A 12,620-nucleotide genomic window follows, 5' to 3' on the forward strand; every position below is an offset into this window, starting at 1 on the left:
CCCTCCCGTCTCCCACCCGCACTCTCTATCTTCCTCGCTCGATTCCCACCGTAGACGAGGTCGAGGCTGACCCAGGATCGAGCCCATGCCCAGACTCATGAGTGAAGCCCCGCGGAGCTGCCCACAAACTGCTCCTCTTCCCCAACACCCGATTCCTCTCCAATCTCCGCCGTCGCCGTCGATCCCCACCCCCATCGGCGACCTCGTCTCCTGGTCCCCCCATCCCGAACCCCACCGCTGACCGACCTTCCTCCTCATCTCGTCCATCCACCCACGGAAACCCCCTCTTCCACGGATCCACCCACCCACGCCCACCAATTCTGGCGATGGATGGGGCGCACCAGTTCTGGCGATGGATGGGGTGCACCAGTTCTGGCGATAGTAGCGCCGGACCCGCACCCACCTGTGCGATGGAGGTCGGCCGCATCGGGATCCACCTGCGCGATGGAGCCCGGCCGGATCGGTGTGGCGCGGCACACCACACCACACCGGAGCTTGCTGTTGTGCTGGTCGTCGACAACGACGCAACTCTGGCGGGACCTAGACGCCCAAGGTACGTACGCCGTTCTTGCCAACTCTTCCATCTTCTCTCATGCGTGGCTCGCGTGCTGCAGATCCGACCCCCCCATCCTTCCTTCCTTGTGTTCGCGGAACGACAATGGCAAGGGGACGACCGATGTGCATGGTGGACCAGGAGGTGGAGAACCGTCTCGCCCTCCTTGTTCACATCACATCCCTTTGCTTTCCCTTGGACACTTGGAGAGAGAGAAGGAAGATGGCGAACGAGCGGATGGCCAACTGCATCGACATCATCCTCGCCATCATCCTGCTGCCGCTTGGCGTCTTCCTCAAGTTCGCCTGCGGGGTGAGTTGCCCGAGCTTTGTCCCGGTCCCGTGCTAGCTACATGTTTAAACTTCACAGTAGGTTCTCTCCTGAGCGTGATTCCATCGAGAGTTGGGTTAACTGACAGCTGGTGCTGAACGTGCTTTTGCAGATCGAGTTCTGAATCTGCTTGCTGCTCGCCTTCTTCAGCTACCTCCCTGGCATCATCTACGCTGTCTGGGTCATCACTAAGTAGGTGTCGGAGGGGCTCCTCACCTCTGACCGCCTCTAGGTATGCATGCACCGATGCGCCTTGGGGGAACTTGTCATGTTTCCCAGTTATTTTCTGTTCAGTACAGTCCTCTGCAGAATTTACAAAAGCAATTTTTACTGTATGAAGAAACTAAACAAATATAGTCCGTCGTATTCTTAACAACACAAAACGATGCATCTTCCAAGCAAAAGTAATTTTGCATATCCAAAAGAGAAGCGCCCTACAGCCTGTTGTTACTTCCATCTCTGTTCCAAAAACAGAGGAACCACCTTTTTTGGTTCAGATAATTGCGAGGAAATTCCTGAACTGATCCCTGCTTCCTCTGGTTGTTGTTTGTGCCAGGTGACCCAAGGTTGCTGAAGAGGAGCAGCAGCCGCACAAGAGTATCTGAGGATGACTCCTCCGTTTCTAACCCATCCCCTTCCTTCCACTGTTTTGGATGATGAACTTGATCCTGCTTAATTAATTAATTTCTCATCGTGCTTAATTAGCTGTAAATGTGCCCCCTTATTGAAGAAGAAGAAGAAGATAATACAAATGTAATTTAATTGGATGGTCCTTTTCATCATGCTTAATTAGCTGTAAATGTGCCTCCCTTACTGAAGAATATAAGAATCCATATGTGTTATGCAAAATTAACTTTGTCATCTAGTAAGCACTCTAGGCAGTGTCTAGAGGGTGAAAATATGAGAACAAAAAAGAATTACTGGATTAATTTAAAACATCCATCCTTTCCTCCGTCCTTGTCATTGTTATTTACCCCTGGGAGTATTTTTAACTTGAAAATCTCTGGTGAACTGCCATTTCAAGTACATTTGCTTGCTCTGTTAATTTTTTGGGTTACTCCATCTTGCTCTGTTAAGTAAAATTTGATATGTGGAGTAGCAGTAGTAAGCTAGACCCTCCATCTTGCTCTGTACATAGTCAAAGCTACTCCAAGTTAGCAGCAATACTGTTAACTTCTCAATTTGCTTGGATTACATTTAACTTCTAGTACTCCAGTACTCTAGTAATTTTGCTTAGAGTATTTAACAAGATTGAACTGTACATGTGTGGAGTAATTTTGCTGGGAGTATTTAACAAGATTGAACAAGATTTAACTTGTCAACATTTAACAGTATTTTCAGTAAGTATTCTGAACATGCTTCTGAATATTTCCAGATTTTGAACATGCAAGCAAATCTGCAGGAGTAAACAAGTTCTTGCGGTAGATATTGCAAGTGTTTTATCTAAACATCTACTCTCACCGAAGATATTTCAAGTGGTCTGACCAGATTTTCTCAGTTTGCAAGTTTACTTACTTTTCCAGTTAATTAACTGGACATCTTGGAGTAGTTAGAAAATCATGAATTATTTGCAGAAAACCATAGAAGTATTGTACTCCAGGGTGCATTACGTACATAAACTTGCTTGCAAGCTTATTTTCTGACTCACATATTCTGAAACTAAAAAAGCTTAGTTAACTTGCGTGGTACATTTGGTAAAAATGGAATGGTTCCATCCTGCACAACATACTTTGAGTGAATGTTGAGTACTGTATGCACTTGTGTAATATATGTTGGTTGATGAATGCCTGGGTGTGTCACTGCTTGTTCCATGCTACATTTAGGAATTGTTCATTTTTGTGTTATGACAACTTCACTGCTTCCTGCCAAAACCTTTTAAAATCTTGCAGATTCTAGTGCTACCACACAACTAGATCAGTATTTGATTACTGTTACAAGTGGAGGTCTAAATCAGCAGAGAACAGGGGTGAGATGTACATGTCCCAACCTCCTTCCCTCCCATGTATGAATACGCTCTCAAGTAGTCATTTTTGTGAGTGGGCATATGATAAGAACTAAGAATTCACCTTCACTAATTGTCTATGATATTTCATCAGGATCTATAAGTACTTGAGGTACATATTGGCCGCACCACCAATTTGTGTAGTTCTTTGGCCCTCTTGGTAGTGGGTTCTCAGTAGGACTATAGAGTTGATAGTATGCTTCTATGCATCCCCATTTATAAGTTATGCAGAATAAGAATTACAATTTGCTGCAATTCAGATGTTTTGAATTCTTCAATCTTGAATTGTTCAATGATGATAGCTATCTTGCACCGTACTATAAAATCATGGATCGGCAACTAGGTGATTGTCAATCCGTTCTTGCTAGATGTGTTGTTGTTTTTCTTCTTCTAAGATAAGATGGTAGCATCACATGTCATCCTATCATGTTGTACTAGTTCCTGAAGTGTAAGATAAGATGGTGGCATCAGATGTGTGTTCTGACTTGTGACTGTTTACTACATGGATACATGCAGCTAGCTAGTAACCTAGCAGTACTAGTAAGAATATATGTGACTAATTCCCTCCCTATACCTTGTGATTGATTCCAGGTATATACAGATGCCATCTTTGTCTGGCAACATATGCACCTGATTACATTCAGGTGCATATAGTATACTTGAACAGTGTAAACATATGCATCTGCAAAATTATCTCATTCATAGTGTGGTGCCTATGTATATCAGTTATCAATTGGCTTGATTTAGGCTGTTGATAGTCAGTGTCTCAGTGACAGAAATAACTCAAAAGCTATACCTTTAGCTGTGCTGGCAATCGAATGTATATAATCGTAACTGTGAAACTAGTTATTACCGTAGCCAGCAGATCTTTTTACTGAGCATTAACTGGTAGTTCTCATAATCCATCCCATAGATTACTTCCCCAACGTGTGTTCCGAGGGCTTTACCTGTTAGAATTGATGCTTGTTTCTACTAAGTGTTGCACTTGTTTCTACTAAGTTTTAACTGTGAATCTATTGTTTCACATATACTATATACAACTATTGCCTTGAAGAAGTCAGCTCCCTTGGATGGTGCAGTGTAGCAAATCAATGTCGATTCATTCATTCTTTGGTGAGTGCGCACTACTAGCACATTCTTTGTTGTGATCAAGTGCGACTCATATCCAGTTGTTTTCTCACATTATTATTTGGTTATGCCATGCCGCTGCCATTGTTTGCTTAAGCATTCTTTGCTCCAACCTGGCATTGTGTTGCACTAGTACTAGTACATACTTCAATTGCATGCATGCATGTTTGCCGTTCCCTGAACTGTTTGACTGCTTTGCATACGGCTTGTGTCTTGCTGCTCTCTGACCTGTTGTACTGTCCATATGTTACTTGATCATTTGCAAAATATATCTCAGTTTTCGCAGTAATGAAAATGTTATATGCATGGTTTCCTGTTAAATCTGAAGTTCTGCACCAAATTTTCATCGTTATGAGAATTTTATATTCACAGATTCACTTGATTATGTTTCTAACTTTTCATAATTTAGTATTTGCAGATGTTGGCTTTCATTCTTCCAAAGTTGGGTGTACAGGAGCTCTAGGAAGAAGATTCCTGAAGATAAACCACACCCAGCAATGAGTTTTAGCTCACTAGAGATAGTTATGCTTGCAGCTAGTTATGTGTATATTTAGTTGTATTTTATAGCTGAATACCAGAATTGTACTATGCTTGGCTGTTGTATGAAATATTATGCCTTATTTGGTCTTTTTGAATCAAATTATCTAACTACACAAATATAGAACTGGTGTGTGGTACCCGAAAAGCAAACCTGGTAATTGGTTCCCATTTGACTAGTGGGACCTACTTTAAAATAGAAAAGAAACAAAAGAAAACTGACAAGTGGGCTGAAAAAAGGCCGAGGCCCCAAAAAAATTGCATTGTAAAAGGTTTTGGCCCAAAACATAAAAGTCTATTGGGCTTGGCCCATGTAGCTTACCCAAATTGAAAATAAAAACAACAAATGGGCTTAATTGTTGGGCTCGGCCCATGTAAAACACGTAATCGGACCGGGCTGAATCTTGTCAGTGACCTTTTCAATTGGTCGCAATTTTGCCACATTACATTGCCACGTCGGATCCGACGTGGCCTGGGCAGACAACCAGTGACCAAAGCAAAAGGTCATGGGTTCAACGACCTTCTATTTTGGTCGTAAACGTCTACCATCTTCTCACAGAGAAGGTCGTTAATTTCAGTTTACGACTGCCAGCTTTTGACCTTCTGTTTTTGGTCACAAAAAGGTCGCAAATGAAAAACTATGACCTTTCAGCGGCCAATAGTGAGGGTCACAAGTTGACATATTTCTTGTAGTGAGGACACATGGGAATTAGCGTCAAGCTAGTTTTCATCACGTTCATATGATTCGCGTTCGGTACTTTGATAATTTGATATGTGGGTGGACCGGTGCTTGGGTGATGTTCTTAGTTGAACAAGCATCCCACTTATGATTAACCTCTATTGCAAGCATCCGCAACTACAACAAAAGTATTAAGGTAAACCTAACCATAGCATGAAACATATGGAGCCAAATCAGCCCCTTACGAAGCAACGCATAAACTAGGGTTTAAGCTTCTGTCACTCTAGCAACCCATCATCTACTTATTACTTCCCAATGCCTTCCTCTAGGCCCAAATAATGGTGAAGTGGTATGTAGTCGACGTTCACATAACCCCACTAGAGGATAGACAACATACATCTCATCAAAATATCGAACGAATACCAAATTCACATGACTACTAATAGCAAGACTTCTCCCATGTCCTCAGGAACAAACGTAACTACTCACAAAGCATATTCATGTTCATAATCAGAGGGGTATTAATATGCATATAGGATCTAAACATATGATCTTCCACCAAATAAACCAACTAGCATCAACTACAAGGAGTAATCAACACTACTAGCAACCTACTAGTACCAATCCCGGACTTGGAGACAAGAATTGGATACAAGAGATTAACTAGGGTTTTGAGAGGAGATGGTGCTGGTGAAGATGTTGATGGAGATTGCCCTCTCCCGATTAGAGGAGCGTTGGTGATGACGATGGCGATGATTTCCCCCTCCCGGAGGGAAGTTTCCCTGGCAGAACAGCTCTGTCGGAGCCCTAGATTGGTTCCGCCAAGGTTCCGCCTCGTGGCGGCGGAGTCTCGTCCCGAAAGGTTGCTTATGATTTTTCCCTTGACGAAAGACTTCATATAGTAGAAGATGGCCACCGGAGAGCCAACAGGGGGCCCACGAGGCAGGGGGCGCGCCCTGGGGGGTAGGGCGCGCCCCCACCCTCATGGCCAGGTGGGGCCCCCTCTGACGTACTTCTTCTGCTCAATATTTTTTATTATTTCCAGAAATAACTTTCGTGGAGTTTCAGGACTTTTGGAGTTGTGCAGAATAGGTCTCTAATATTTGCTCCTTTTCCAGCCCAGAATTTCAGCTACCGGCATTCTCCCTCCTGATGTAAACCTTGTAAAATAAGAGAGAATAGGCATAAGTATTGTGACATAACGTGTAATAACAGGCCATAATGCAATCAATATCGATATAAAAGCATGATGCAAAATGGACGTATCAACTCCCCCAAGCTTAGACCTCGCTTGTCCTCAAGCGGAAGCCGATAACGATAAATATTTCCACATGTTTAGAGGTAGAGGTGTCGATAAAATAAAATATGGACATGGGGGCATCATGATTATTCTCATAACAGCAACATATATGGATATTGTCATATGATTTCTTATTCTCAAGTAATAACCTATTCAAAATGCAAAAGAATGAATCAGAAACTTTATTGACAACTAACAAACTATAATCTTAGTCAATGAAGCAATTGCAATTTATCATAACATCAGAAAGAGTCTATGTCAGAGCTTTCTAGCAAGTCCACATACTCAACTATCATTTAGTCTTTCATAATTGCTAACACTCACGCAATACTTGTGGTTACGGAGTTTTAATCGGACACAGAGAAAGATAGGGGCTTATAGTTTCGCCTCCCAACCTTTTACCTCAAGGGTAATGTCAACAATAATGCTGACTTATATCCAATTAGATATATTTATCAGGATCTTTCCAACACCCTGTGCTTGCCAAAGGATAAAATGTAAAAAGGAAAGGTGAAGATCACCATGACTCTTGCATAAGGTAGAAGATAATAATAAAAGATAGGCCCTTCGCAGAGGGAATCAGAGGTTGCCATGCGCTTTTATGGTTGGATGCACAAAATCTTAATGCGAAAGAATGTCACTTTATATTGCCCCTTGTGATATGAACCTTTATTATGCAGTCCGTCGCTTCTATTTCTTCCACATCACAAGATCGTATAAAGCTTATTTCCTCCACACCAATCAATCATACATATTTAGAGAGCAATTTTTATTGCTTGCACCGATGACAACTTACTTGAAGGATCTTACTCAATCCATAGGTAGATATGGTGGACTCTCATGGCAAAACTGGTTTAAGGGTTTTTTGGAAGCACAAGTAGTATCTCTACTTGGTGCAAAGAATTTGGCTAGCATGAGGGGGAAAGGCAAGCTCAACATGTTGGATGATCCATGACAATATACTTTATCTCAGATATAAGAAAACATAACCCATTACGTTGTCTTCCTTGTCCAACATCAACTCTTTAGCATGTCATATTTTAATGAGTGCTCCCAATCATAAAAGATGTCCAAGATAGTATATTTATATGTGAAACCTCTCTTTCCTTATTACTTCCTATTAATTGCAACAATGACCAAAGCTATGCTTGTCAACTCTCAACAATTTTTAATCATCATACTCTTTCTATGTGAAGTCATTACTCTCGATAAGATCAATATGATCTCCTTGTTTCTTTTTATTCTTTTCTCTTTCTTTTATTCACTCAAGATCATGGCAAAATAATCAAGCCCTTGACTCAACACTAAACTTTATTATATATAGCTCACAGACTTGATTACATAGAGGGATCATAAAGCAAAACTCAAAACTAGATCAAGATACTACTAATGGGATCGAACTAAGAAAAACGGTAAAGATAGGAGTGTGATGGTGATACGATACCGGGGCACCTCCCCCAAGCTTGGCAGTTGCCAAGGGGAGTGCCCATACCCATGTGATTATATCTCCTTTGCTGGTGAGGAAGGTGGAGGTGATGATGGATAGTCGCACATCGAACGTAAGAGGTCCTCCAGCTTGCGGATAATGCCCTTGAGTGCAATGATATGCTCCTTCAACAAAATATTTTCACGTGTGAGATACGTGTTCTGTATATGAGCTAACTCAATCATCTTGAAAGCTTTGATCTTAGTTGGGGAAAGAAGATTATGATCAAGTTGAAGGATGTCTTCTGCCGCCGGAGCTTGATCCTCCGTGGCCTTCTTGATCCCTTCATCCTTGTTGATCTACATGGGTTCTTCCCTCTTCAGCTCTATCTTCATTAGCCAACCATCGTTGTCACCATTGTTGGAGGAGGGGGTCGACATGATGCCTGGCCTTGACAACCCTGACAGAAAACAGCTCGAAACAAGAACAGAGGATAATTGCGTGATACGGGAGTCAAAACCTTCGGGAGATTATATAATGAATTTTTACCGACCAAAATACGTATCGTGCAAGAAAACGGAGTCCGGAGAGCACACGAGGTGCCCACGAGGTAGGGGGGCGCGCCCAGTAGGGTAGGGAGCGCCCTCCACCCTAGTGGAGCCCTCGTGTCCTTCCCGGACTGCTTATTATTTTTCTATTTTTCTAAATAATCCAAAACGGAGAAATATTGCCATAAAAATTGTTTTGGAGTCGTTTACTTACCGTACCACATACCTATTCCTTTTCGGAGTCTGAAACGTTCCGGAAAGTGTCCCTTATGTATTCCTCCGGGGTTACGGTTCCAATAACATTGGTTTCAACATTTATAGGATTACGTGAGATATAATGTTTGATTCTTTGACCGTTCACCACCTTCGGATTTGTTCCTTCGAAGTTCTTGATTTTTATGGCACCGGAACGATAGACCTCCTCGATAACGTAAGGACCTTCCCATTTAGAGAGAAGTTTTCCTGCAAAAAATCTTAAATGAGAGTTGAATAGCAACACATAATCACCTACATTAAACTCACGCTTTTGTATCCTTTTGTCATGCCATCTTTTAACTTTTTCTTTAAACAACTTGGCATTTTCATAAGCTTGGGTTCTCCATTCATCAAGTGAGCTAATATCAAATAATCTCTTCTCACCGGAAAGTTTGAAATCATAATTGAGCTCTTTAATAGCCCAATAAGCCTTATGTTCTAGTTCGAGAGGTAAGTGGCATGCTTTTCCATAAACCATTTTATACGGAGACATACCCATAGGATTTTTTATATGCAGTTCTATAGGCCCATAATGCATCATCAAGTTTCTTGGACCAATTCTTTCTAGATCTATTAACAGTTTTTTGCAAAATTAATTTGAGCTCTCTCTTACTCAATTCTAGTTGACCACTAGACTGTGGGTGATAAGGCGATGCAATTCTATGATTAACATCATACTTAGCAAGCATTTACGGAAAGCACCGTGAATAAAATGTGAACCACCATCAGTCATTAAATATCTAGGGACTCCAAACCTTGGAAAAATAACTTCTTTAAGCATTTTAATAGAACTGTTATGATCAACACTACTAGTTGGAATAGCTTCTACCCACTTAGTAACGTAATCAACAGCAACTAAAATATGTGTATATCCATTAGAGGCAGGAAAAGGTCCCATATAATCCAATCCCCAAACATCAAATGGTTCAATAACAAGTGAATAATTCATAGGCATTTCTTGACGTCTACTAATGTTACCAATTCTTTGGCATTCATCACAAGATAAGACAAACTTACGGGCATCCTTGAAGAGAGTAGGCCAATAAAAACCGGATTGCAATACCTTATGTGTAGTTCTATCTCCAGCGTGGTGCCCTCCATAAGCCTCGGAGTGACACTTGCGTAGGATCTGTTCTTGTTCATGCTCAGGTACACAACGTCTAATAACACCATCCACTCCTTCTTTATAAAGATGTGGGTCATCCCAAAAGTAATGTCTCAAGTCATAGAAAAACTTTTTCTTTTGCTGGTATGTGAAATTAGGTCGTATAAATTTAGCAACAATATAATTAGCATAATCAGCATACCATGGAGTACTACGAGAGGCATTTATGACATTTAATTGCTCATCAGGAAAACTATCATCAATAGGTAGTGGGTCATCAAGAACATTTTCTAACCTAGACAAGTTGTCTGCAACGGGGTTCTCAGCTCCCTTTCTATCAACAATATGCAAATCAAATTCTTGTAGCAAGAGAACCCATCTAATAAGTCTAGGTTTAGCATCTTTCTTTTCCATAAGATATTTAATAGCAGCATGATCCGTGTGAATAGTTACTTTAGAATCAGCAATATAAGGTCTAAACTTATCACAAGCAAATGCAACTGCTAAGAATTCTTTTTCAGTAGTAGCATAATTTCTTTGAGCATTGTCTAGAGTTTTACTAGCATATTGAATAACATTTAATTTCTTATCAACTCTTTGCCCTAGAACAGCACCTACAGCATAATCACTAGCATCACACATAATTTCAAACGGTAAATTCCAATCAGGTGGCTGAACAATAGGTGCAGAGATCAATGCTTTCTTAAGTATTTCAAATGCTTCTACACAATCATCATCAAAGACAAATGGTATATCTTTTTGTAATAAATTAGTCAGAGGCCGAGAAATTTTTGAGAAGTCCTTAATGAACCTCCTATAAAATCCGGCGTGACCAAGGAAACTTCTTATACCTTTGATGTCCTTGGGACATGGCATATTTTCAATAGCATCAACCTTGGCTTTATCAACCTCAATACCTCTTTCAGAGACTTTATGCCCCAAGACAATACCTTCATTAACCATAAAGTGGCACTTTTCCCAATTCAAGACAAGATTAGTTTCTTCACATCTCTGCAAAACTCGATCAAGGTTGCTCAAGCAATCATCAAAAGAGGATCCGTAGACGGAGAAATCGTCCATGAAAACCTCGCAAATCTTTTCACAAAAGTCAGAGAATATAGCCATCATGCATCTTTGAAAGGTAGCAGGTGCACTACATAAACCAAAAGGCATACGTCTATAAGCAAAAGTACCAAAAGGGCAAGTAAAAGTAGTCTTTTATTGATCATTGGCTGACACAGGTATTTGAGAGAAACCAGAATAACCATCTAGAAAGCAAAAATGTGTATGTTTCGATAGTCTTTCTAGCATTTGATCGATAAAAGGTAAGGGGTAATGATCTTTTTTAGTAGCCTTATTTAATTTGCGGAAATCAATTACCATCCTATAACCTGTAATAATTCTTTGCGGAATCAATTCATCTTTATCATTAGGAACGACGGTAATACCTCCCTTCTTAGGGACACAATGGACAGGACTTATCCACTGACTATCAGCAACGGGATAAATTATACCTGCCTCAAGGAGCTTTAGTATTTCTTTTATTACCACTTCTTTCATCTTAGGATTCAGCCTTCGTTGATGATCACGAACCGGTTTGGCATCTTCTTGCAAATTTATTTTATGTTGACATAGAGTGGGACTAATGCCCTTAAGATCATCAAGAGTATACCCAATGGCAGCTCAGTGCTTCTTCAGAGTTTTCAATAATCTCTCTTCTTCATGCTCTGAAAGGTTAGCACTAATAATAACAGGATATATCTTTTTCTCATCAAGATAAGCATATTTAAGAGTATTAGGCAACGGTTTAAGCTCAAACACGGGATCACCCTTGGGTGGAGGAGGATCCCCTAGGATTTCAACAGGCAAATTGTGTTTCAAGATAGGTTCCTATATAAAGAATACTTCATCTATTTCCCTTCTTTCATTCATGAACATATCATTTTCATGGTCTAGCAAATATTGTTCTAAAGGATCACTAGGAGGTACGGCAATAGAAGCAAGACCAATAATTTCATCCTTACTAGGTAATTCTTTTTCACAGTGTTGTCTACTAAATTTAGAGAAATTAAACTCAAGAGAAATATCACCCAAGCCAATAGTAACAACACTCTTTTTGCAGTCTATCCTAGCATTAACTGTGTTCAAGAAGGGTCTACCAAATATAATGGGACAAAAGCCATCTTGTGGGGAACCAAGAACAAGAAAATCAGCAGGGTATTTAGTTTTCCCACACAAGATTTCAACATAACAATCCCAATGGGTGATATTGTATCTCTATTAGCAAGTTTGATGGTAACATCGATACCTTCTATCTCAGCAGGTGCAATTTCATGCATAATTTCTTTGTATAAGTCATGAAGTATAGCACTAGCACTAGCACCCATATCACATAAGCCACGATAACAATGATCTCCTATTTTAACAGAAATAACAGGCATGCCTACCATAGGTCTATGTTTATCTTTAGCACAAGGTTTGGCAATTCTAGCAGTTTCACCGCAGAAATAAATAACACGCCCATCAATATTATCAGCCAAGAGATCTTTAACAATAGCAATATTAGGTTCAACTTTAACTTGCTCAGGAGGTGTATAAGTTCTAATATTGCTTTTACGAACCACAATTGAAGCTTTAGCATGATCCTTTATCCTAAGAGGAAGGGTGGTTTCTCAACATAAGAAGTGGGAACAACATGATCATTATAAGTGATAGTCTTTTCTTCAACTTTAATAGGTGCAGCTACTTTTACTTCTA

At 40.5% G+C, this 12,620-nt stretch overlaps 1 long non-coding RNA gene across 1 annotated transcript; it reads left to right on the plus strand.

Annotated features, from left to right (window-relative positions):
• The first annotated feature begins 1,330 nt into the window (after positions 1–1,330).
• Positions 1,331–4,917, plus strand: LOC123494236 (uncharacterized). Its single transcript, XR_006664807.2, has 3 exons — positions 1,331–1,636; positions 2,773–3,998; positions 4,432–4,917. It is a non-coding gene; the product is annotated as an uncharacterized lncRNA (long non-coding RNA).
• The last annotated feature ends 7,703 nt before the right edge of the window (positions 4,918–12,620 follow it).

The sequence above is a fragment of the Aegilops tauschii genome, chromosome 1 (genome assembly GCF_002575655.3).
Source record: "Aegilops tauschii subsp. strangulata cultivar AL8/78 chromosome 1, Aet v6.0, whole genome shotgun sequence".
Lineage (NCBI taxonomy): Eukaryota > Viridiplantae > Streptophyta > Magnoliopsida > Poales > Poaceae > Aegilops > Aegilops tauschii.